This window comes from Ambystoma mexicanum, chromosome 3q (assembly GCF_040938575.1).
Source record: "Ambystoma mexicanum isolate Mex_15411 chromosome 3q, UKY_AmexF1_1, whole genome shotgun sequence".
Taxonomy (NCBI): Eukaryota; Metazoa; Chordata; class Amphibia; order Caudata; family Ambystomatidae; genus Ambystoma; species Ambystoma mexicanum.
The window spans coordinates 1,155,183,513-1,155,191,337 of NC_090926.1; positions in this window are offsets into that span (position 1 = coordinate 1,155,183,513).

Genomic DNA, 7,825 nt, shown 5'->3' on the forward strand with positions numbered 1-7,825 from the left:
TACACCAGTGCAAAGTTTACCCTACTGCTGATACGATCCCTAGTCACACTAGTAAGCACTAGGACATACATTACCCAGGTGTAAAAAGTAAGGCATATAAATGATAGGTTGTTTGCACTAGGGCACTCTTAGCACATGCGCACATATCTTGGGAACACTGCACTTGGGCTGCTGCAAGGTTTCTGTAATTCAGCCCCAGGTTTACTAGGATTCTGCACGAGCTGAACATAGTCCTCTATCCAGTGTGTACCCCTGGGTAATGCAATGACGTGCTAATGGGCGCATTTCGTCTTTAGATATCTGTTTTTGATGCAGTGGGTGGTCGCTCGTTCTCGCCGTTTTTCCACATGGGGGGTTTCTGACACGGCTGTAGTAGGCGGGAGAGAACCAATCACGACCACTCAATGCACAATCGGGCACTTCCATCTTTGTAATTTTGGATGGGCAATCTGCATGTTGTATGCCTGCTTCCTTCCGTATTACAGATTATACCTCCACCCAAGGAAAGCTAGCCGGTCCACAATTCGAAAGCATGCAGTGCACGCTTCTGTGAGTGGTCTGCACGTTGTGGCAGCATGTGTTCCTGTTTAATTGTCGGTGGTGTGCAGGTATCCTACTGCGCCATTGGTTCGGTTTTGTATCATACGTTGGCCCTCCTGATTTAGATCTCCCGAATGTGTACCTTAATGTCTGTGTGACAGGTGGTATTCTTACTTATCAAGTTCTTTGGCAAAAAAAAGCAAAGCCCCAAGGTGTCCCCTGTCCCCCACCCCCAGATTTAATGGGTCTCCTACGCCCCTGGGGCCATCTAATACAGGAACGGCTTCTCGCAGGTGTGACCCTTGCACTCTGATATGCAAACAGCTGGGTCATGCTCTTGAGTTTTCATCTTTAAACCTAGAAATGGCTTAAGGATCTTTCTGATGTCTACATGTCTGTAGCATGTATTATTTCCATTATTAGACACTATTTCAGTATGCATTCTTCACACAACTATACAAGTCTTTTTACTATTTATATTATTTTTGCATTGTGGGCAACATACATGGCTTTCAGGCACCGGAAGTAACAGTGGCGTAACACAAAATAAGGCAGCACCCCAGTGAGCCTTGCTCAGGGGGTCCCCAGGCTCCTACAAGAAGCGCATCCTGCATCACAGACTCTCAGGCCGGCCTGGGCAACCACTCATGCCTAATTGTTATGATGGTTAAATTTCCACAGCGGCATGATGTGGACTGCACTAGGGGAAAGAGGTAAGGATTTGAATCAAATCTCACATTTTACACCTAACCTAGAAACAAGGGAGTGTAGTGCCTGGCCACAGGCACTCACATGTTCCAGCCAGTAACATTACTATTCACATGGCAGTAGCGGAGGCAGATTTTGGTGCCAGGGGATCGGGCGCATCCTGAGGTGGCATTTGCATTGTAAATGATTCAAGGTCAGTGCTGTCAGTTTAATAACTTCAGGACAGGGGCATTAATATCTTCCAAAGTTTACCTCATGTGATCAAGCATAGCATGGAAGCAATAATTATGAGGAATCCAGCTTTTCCCCTGAGAATATTTTTAAAATAATCTGTTGAAAATGTAAATTTTACAGCATATTCTTTTAGAAAAATGGGTTAAGAGGTCAGACAATGTACGATTGGTTCCCTATGGTAATGCATTAAACAAGAGGTCATATCATCAATTGTACACAGGAACATTTGACAACATGTTCATGATGCATGAGTTCACTACATATGCTGGCATTGCCATTTAAGTCATTGTTATGCAGCTGCGCTCACAAAAATATGCCAGCATTGACAGTGTAAATCATATCATGAAGCTGAGTCCATAATAAACGCCAGCATTCCTAGTTAAAAACACTTTGATTTGGTGGTTAACATCTATGCCATTATGGCCACTGTAAATAACTTTAATGAAGCTGCAAAAACAATCGAGGCTTGTATGGTCACTGCAAATCACGCTGATGATGCTGCAGCCACAATCTAGTCCAAAATTCTCAATCGAGATAGGTGGATGATTTTGCACAAAAACTATAAGCCAGCATTGCCACTGTCAGAAACGTCCATGATGCAGCCCCCTGCAGCCAAACACCTGGATGCATTTCACACTCCCACACATCACCCAAACACTTAATTCACACAATAAATCAGAAGCAAGAGGCAACGGCAGGCTTTCCCTGTATATGCTACCAGATTCTGGAACCTCCTTCCCGGCAACACTAGATGCACCCTCTCACTTTTATATTTGAAGATGGAGATCAGCCTCTTGGAGGAATGGCTTCTCCCTAAGGTCTAGGTGCACACACCTTCCACTCTTCACCTAACCTGAGGCGGGGCGATCTGCCCCCCCTTTCTCCTCCCCATGTCACTTGAAGACTCCTTTGTGCCAATTTGCACCCACTCTCTATGCCCTGTTGTCAGCTCCTCTCTCACTAGTATTGATCCTTTGCAATCTGCATCCCTCTCTGTGTGCTTCCCACTATGACTGGTAAAGCACTCCGCAGGATCCTAAAGCTAGGTCCACGCAGAACAAAAACCCTAATAATAATATTGATAATAATACAAATCAGGAGACATTGCAAACATGTACTTTGGGTCACTCAGAAAGATCATGGGTGGTCTTGTTTGACTCCACTGTGTACATTATAAATACGTTTCTCTGTCACAAATTTACTGCAGACCATTTTTGATTTGGTGCCACAGCCTCTCGAAACCATGGTCTGTGCAACAAGGCTAGAAGCGTGCACATTACTGTAACCACCCCCGCCCCTTCACCTCCGACACCACCCCCAGGGAGCCCCTTCAAGTACTGACACCATGCCCCAGCCCCCCACCTCCAACACCACCCCCAGGCAGCCCCCTCAAGTACTGACACCACCCACAGACAGCCCCCTCAAGTACTGACACCACCCCCAAACCCCTCACCTCTGACACCATTCCCAGGCAGCCCCCTGAAGTACTGACACCACCCACCAGCCCCATTACCCCCGACACCACCCCCAGGCATCCCCCTCAAGTACTGACACCACTGCCTATCTCCATCACCTCTGACATCACCCCCAGGCAGCCCCTGCAAGTACTGACACCACCCACCAGCCCCTCAGCAACTCAGCCTGGCACTGCCCCATCCCCCCTACCAGTGCAAAATGCAATGACAACTTGCCACAACTTGACTGCCCTGCCACCAACATCAAACACACTGCTCACATACCCACCAATACACCCACAAACTGTGTGTACTGATGCAGATCCACGGTGGATGCACATCACAGAAGTCTGTGGCAGATCACAACCAGTGGCACAGCAACAGGATCGCTGAATACAGCAGCAGCTCCACCATGGAAACCCCATGCACAATGTGAAGCATCACAGTGGCTGATGAGTAGCATGACACAAATGCACACACAGTATGGAGAGTGTTGTGTGTTGGTAGTCATCCATGCATCGGGAGGAAACCCCCCCATGCATGACTTATGAGTGCATGCCACATCTCCACAGTCATGGCCACGACCCATCTGACAATCACATAACAAAGGCATAGCAAAATGAATGTAAACCATATGCTATCCATGAACAAAGATACAACAAAAACCATGTGTGCAACAACAGAAAACTGTATTACTAACATGCACACACAATTAAACATAGATGTTGGAAGTGGGAAATGTCCAAGGGGAAAACAGAACATACAGAGACACATATGAACTATTTACACTTGAAGCAGGCGCATTGTACATCCCTTAGGTTGTCCAGGGCAGACTCATATTCCTCCTCTTCCTCTTAGAGATGGCCCATTGCCTGGTCCTGCATGGCTTGCAGGCGGTCCCTCATCCTCCTCCCCAGCACCCCTGCATCCCTGCAAGCCTCCTCCAGCATCTGGACCTGCCTCTGTGCCCTACTCTCCACCGCCTCTGCCCTTGGCCTGGCAACTTCTGCCTCCCAAGCCACCATCAGAATCATCAATTCCATCTGGCCACACACCATGTCCCTTGAGAGGTGGGGCTCCTTCTGCCTGGTCACTGTTGACCTCTTTGCAGCTTGCCTCCTAAATCTAAATTGGCCCTGTCAAGAGTGTTACTGCCCACTTCCATAGTGCAGCTGCCTGTTCCAGCATGCCCTGCGCATGCACCCCGGCCATCTTGATGTTTGTTGATGGGGGTGGGGGTTGGGGGGCTATGCTGGCAGCACTGTCCTGTTGTGCGAGTTCCCCACTGATGCCTGGTCCAGTGTTGGAGCCTGGTCAAGCACAGCAACCACCTCCACTATACCCCCTTGGACATCCACCTCAGGCAGGGATATTCCAACTACCAGACTGGGCGGAGTGGGCATAACAGGAGTAGAGGGCGCTGTTATGGGAAACTGCAAGGAAGGCCCCCCGGAGGATGATTGGGGCACATAGGGGGCAGTGGAGGAGTGGGCAGCTACATGTGCCAGTGCACACAGACAATCCGACAGCAGTGCACTTGCCAGCTAGGACATGGAGTTGCTCATTGATCCGTGATGAAATGAAAGTCACGCACATCATCATGGATCACACCCATCCGCCTTGCAATCCCAGCCAGCATGCGTGCAAATCGCTGGGGTGACCACCATGACCACAAAGGCAGGCCCGGCCTGGGTGAAGGCATCCACGAGGTTGATTCCTGCTGCATCAGATGGATCAGGGACAGGAGGTTGGTCAATGCCCTTCACTATGCACAGCCAAACATCCTGTCCCTGTTATAGGGATGCAGCATGAATCCCCTCCTGGATGTCCCCACCCAACCCCATGCGCTGGCCTTCATCTTCCTCCTCCACCACCTCCATCTCCCTGGATGACCCCAGAGAGCCTTCCTCCCTGGATGCTCCCTCCGTCCCTGCACCATGGCTCACAGCCACTGAGGTGCCCCTTCCACATCAACCTCCTGGGAGTGAAGGTCCGGGTCGAACCTCTCAAGTACCCACAGCTGTGTTCGGTGGAAGTGGTGGCAGCCTGCACAGTGCACTTTCACAGGCTTCACCTTGAGATCGTCCCAACGTTTCTTCACCTGGTGCGAATTGCCATCCCCTTGGTGTTGATGGCAGTCGTGATCTCATCCCAGATCCTCAGCCTTGCGTCAGAGCCCAACTTTGATGTCAGTGAAGTTGGGTCCCCTCTGCCTCGATGTGGGGGTGCTGCCCTCACCAGATGATGCAGATGTGCCAGACATGGCAGCCCCGAGGCGGGCATGGGCTTTCTGGGTCCTGGATGAGTGTTGTGGAGCAACAGTGGTGTTTGCAGAGGTGGAGGTCTATGGAAGTACAGTGGAGTTGGTTGCAGGGCCAACACAGGATTCCAGACAGAAGTGGGGCAGCTGGCACAAGAAAACAGCACAGGTTGCAGGCAGGCACTCACGCCTGAGCATGCAGCAGCACTATTGGGGTTAATGGGGCAAAGCAGGCCAGAGGAGGCAAGACAAGCAGAAGTGTGGGCAGGATGTACCGTGGTGTGCATCATGCAACCGCAGTTGCCGACAGCATAGTAAAGGCCCTTGTCTTGTGAAAAAATAAGTTATGTCCTGCGAGTGTAGATTTTGCGCGCCTACGTGGAACGCCTACGTGTTCACGTCATTGACGAATCCTTATAAGTAACGCGACATGCATCACAAGTCGTGGGCGTGAAGGTTGAGGTTACAAACCACATTCGTATGGTAGAAACAAGGAGTAAGGCTTAGTGTTGCAGTTGGTCTGTCGGGCGACTCCTCTTATATTGATTGTGGTAGTAGGGAAATGAAGTTCAAAACGATAATAAAAGTGTAGACGGGGCAGGAAAAACCCCCTTGGTCATACCAGTTTTATAGGAATGGTCGCAGGTCACTGGATTGACGGTAAGCCACATACAACCCGTCAAATATAGGAAAATACAAAAAGGATGCATAAGCACTCAGGAAACGTATCTCGGGTGGGAACTAGGCACTATCGTTTACGAAACGCTCAATTCTTGATTCCAGGGCAGCAGCATCAGGGATTATGTATATCCTCACCTGTCCCCTGGCTCGCCAGTCCTGACCGCACCACTAATAACACTGCCCTGGGATTTGACCCATTAAAATGGTTGTTTTTTGAATAAGAACATAATGACCCCCGGTTTGGTCTGTTAATATCAGCCCAGATTTTAGAAAGGCCAAAGTGGCCGAAACACATGTTATCTGCAAGGGCTTATTTGTGATTGAATTAAATACACAATTTAGAAACCTTATAAGGCGCACTGTCCTGGATTTTCCTGGGTGCTTATGCATCCTTTTTGTATTTTCCCACATTCGTATGGTGTTATATTCAATACGGAATCACTTCCCTTTGGGTATCGCGCACCCATTTTCTTTTGGGGAGGCTTTTTCTCCATGCATACACGCATTTACGATTTTAGAGAGGCTAGCGGTGAGTAGCATATGCACTTGTGTCAACTCTGGGTGCTCCGGTGTATGGCGTACCACTATTACTTCTTTTCTGGTAGCTTTCCGGGGTTCGCGTATGCATGTTATGTGTTGCTGGGTGCTACTATGTATCGCGTACCATTTTCTTCTGATTTTGTAAGCTATCCTGGTATCGCGTACACCTTTTTTGTTTGTTTTGGGGTGCCAGTGCGTTACATGAACCGTACTATCCACATCTAGGGTACATTTGAGCCTTGCTGGACCACAGAACTAATGCACAAGGGAACCAATTGTGTGCTGTCCCAATGAAATCTGTATTGACCTTGCACTTTTCCCTTGCATCCTACCTTTTGTGTGCATTTATCCTTGTTTGCTGCTTCATATTGCTTTGTCATGACTGCTTATGTCTTCCATGGCAGTTGCCTCGGTGGTCAGCATTCCAGTCTGACATCGGCCTCTGTGAAATGCTGCCTCCAGCATGGTCCTGCATGGAGTGCTAGAGGTGAGTATTTGTGTACTGGCCTTCTTGTGCTTTGCATCATGGGCTCCCCTGACTGTGTTCACTGCACTGTACCACTACCACGCTGGTGATGGCATGCCTTTTCATGTCACTGCTTGTCTCCCATGGGGTCCCTGCTTTTTTGGGGGTTGCCTTATCTGCTTTTCTGATATTTTCTTGTTTTCATGCAGCATATTGACTGATGTGTGTGTTGTGTATGTGCCATCGGCTTGGAAATGGGGATATGTGACATGCACATTTGGTGCCTGTCATTCAGTGGGTCAGGCAGTGATGGTTTGTGGTTGTTTGTCAGTGTGTGTGTTTTGAGTGTTTGGATTACATGCAGTGTACTGATGTTACTGCATGTGTGCTGGGACACATGTTGATGGTTGTCTTGTGAGTTGTTTGCATGTGTTACATGTCACTGAGTCACTGAGGGGGGCTTGTGTGTCTCTACATTTTGGTGCATGGATGTGTTGGTTGCACTCAGTTTGATTTTTTCCTTTGTCTGCAGATCCTTCCATCCGGGAATGATGGCTATTTCATGGGATGTTTTTTGTCTGTTAACTGCATGCCCGGGGGTCCGGTAAGATGCTCATTAATCTTGATCCATATGGAATGGCTACATTAGTTACTGCATGTCTGGATGTGGCCTTCTGCTGTGTTGCCTTTTTCGTCACAATTGCCAATTACCTCTTGTTCTGTGGTTCATTTGGGATGGGGTGCATTGTGGTCATGTTGCCTGAATCTATGTAACATTTGGATCCTTACTGCACTGTTTTTCCTCACACCACAATAGGGACACATTTGGGCACATCATGCACATTCTAGATCACGTGTGCAGCAATTTGCCATTGTGCTTCTTGTATTTTGGGGACAGTTGAATTTTGGAGGCCATGTATGGCTGTCAGCTCTGATATAATG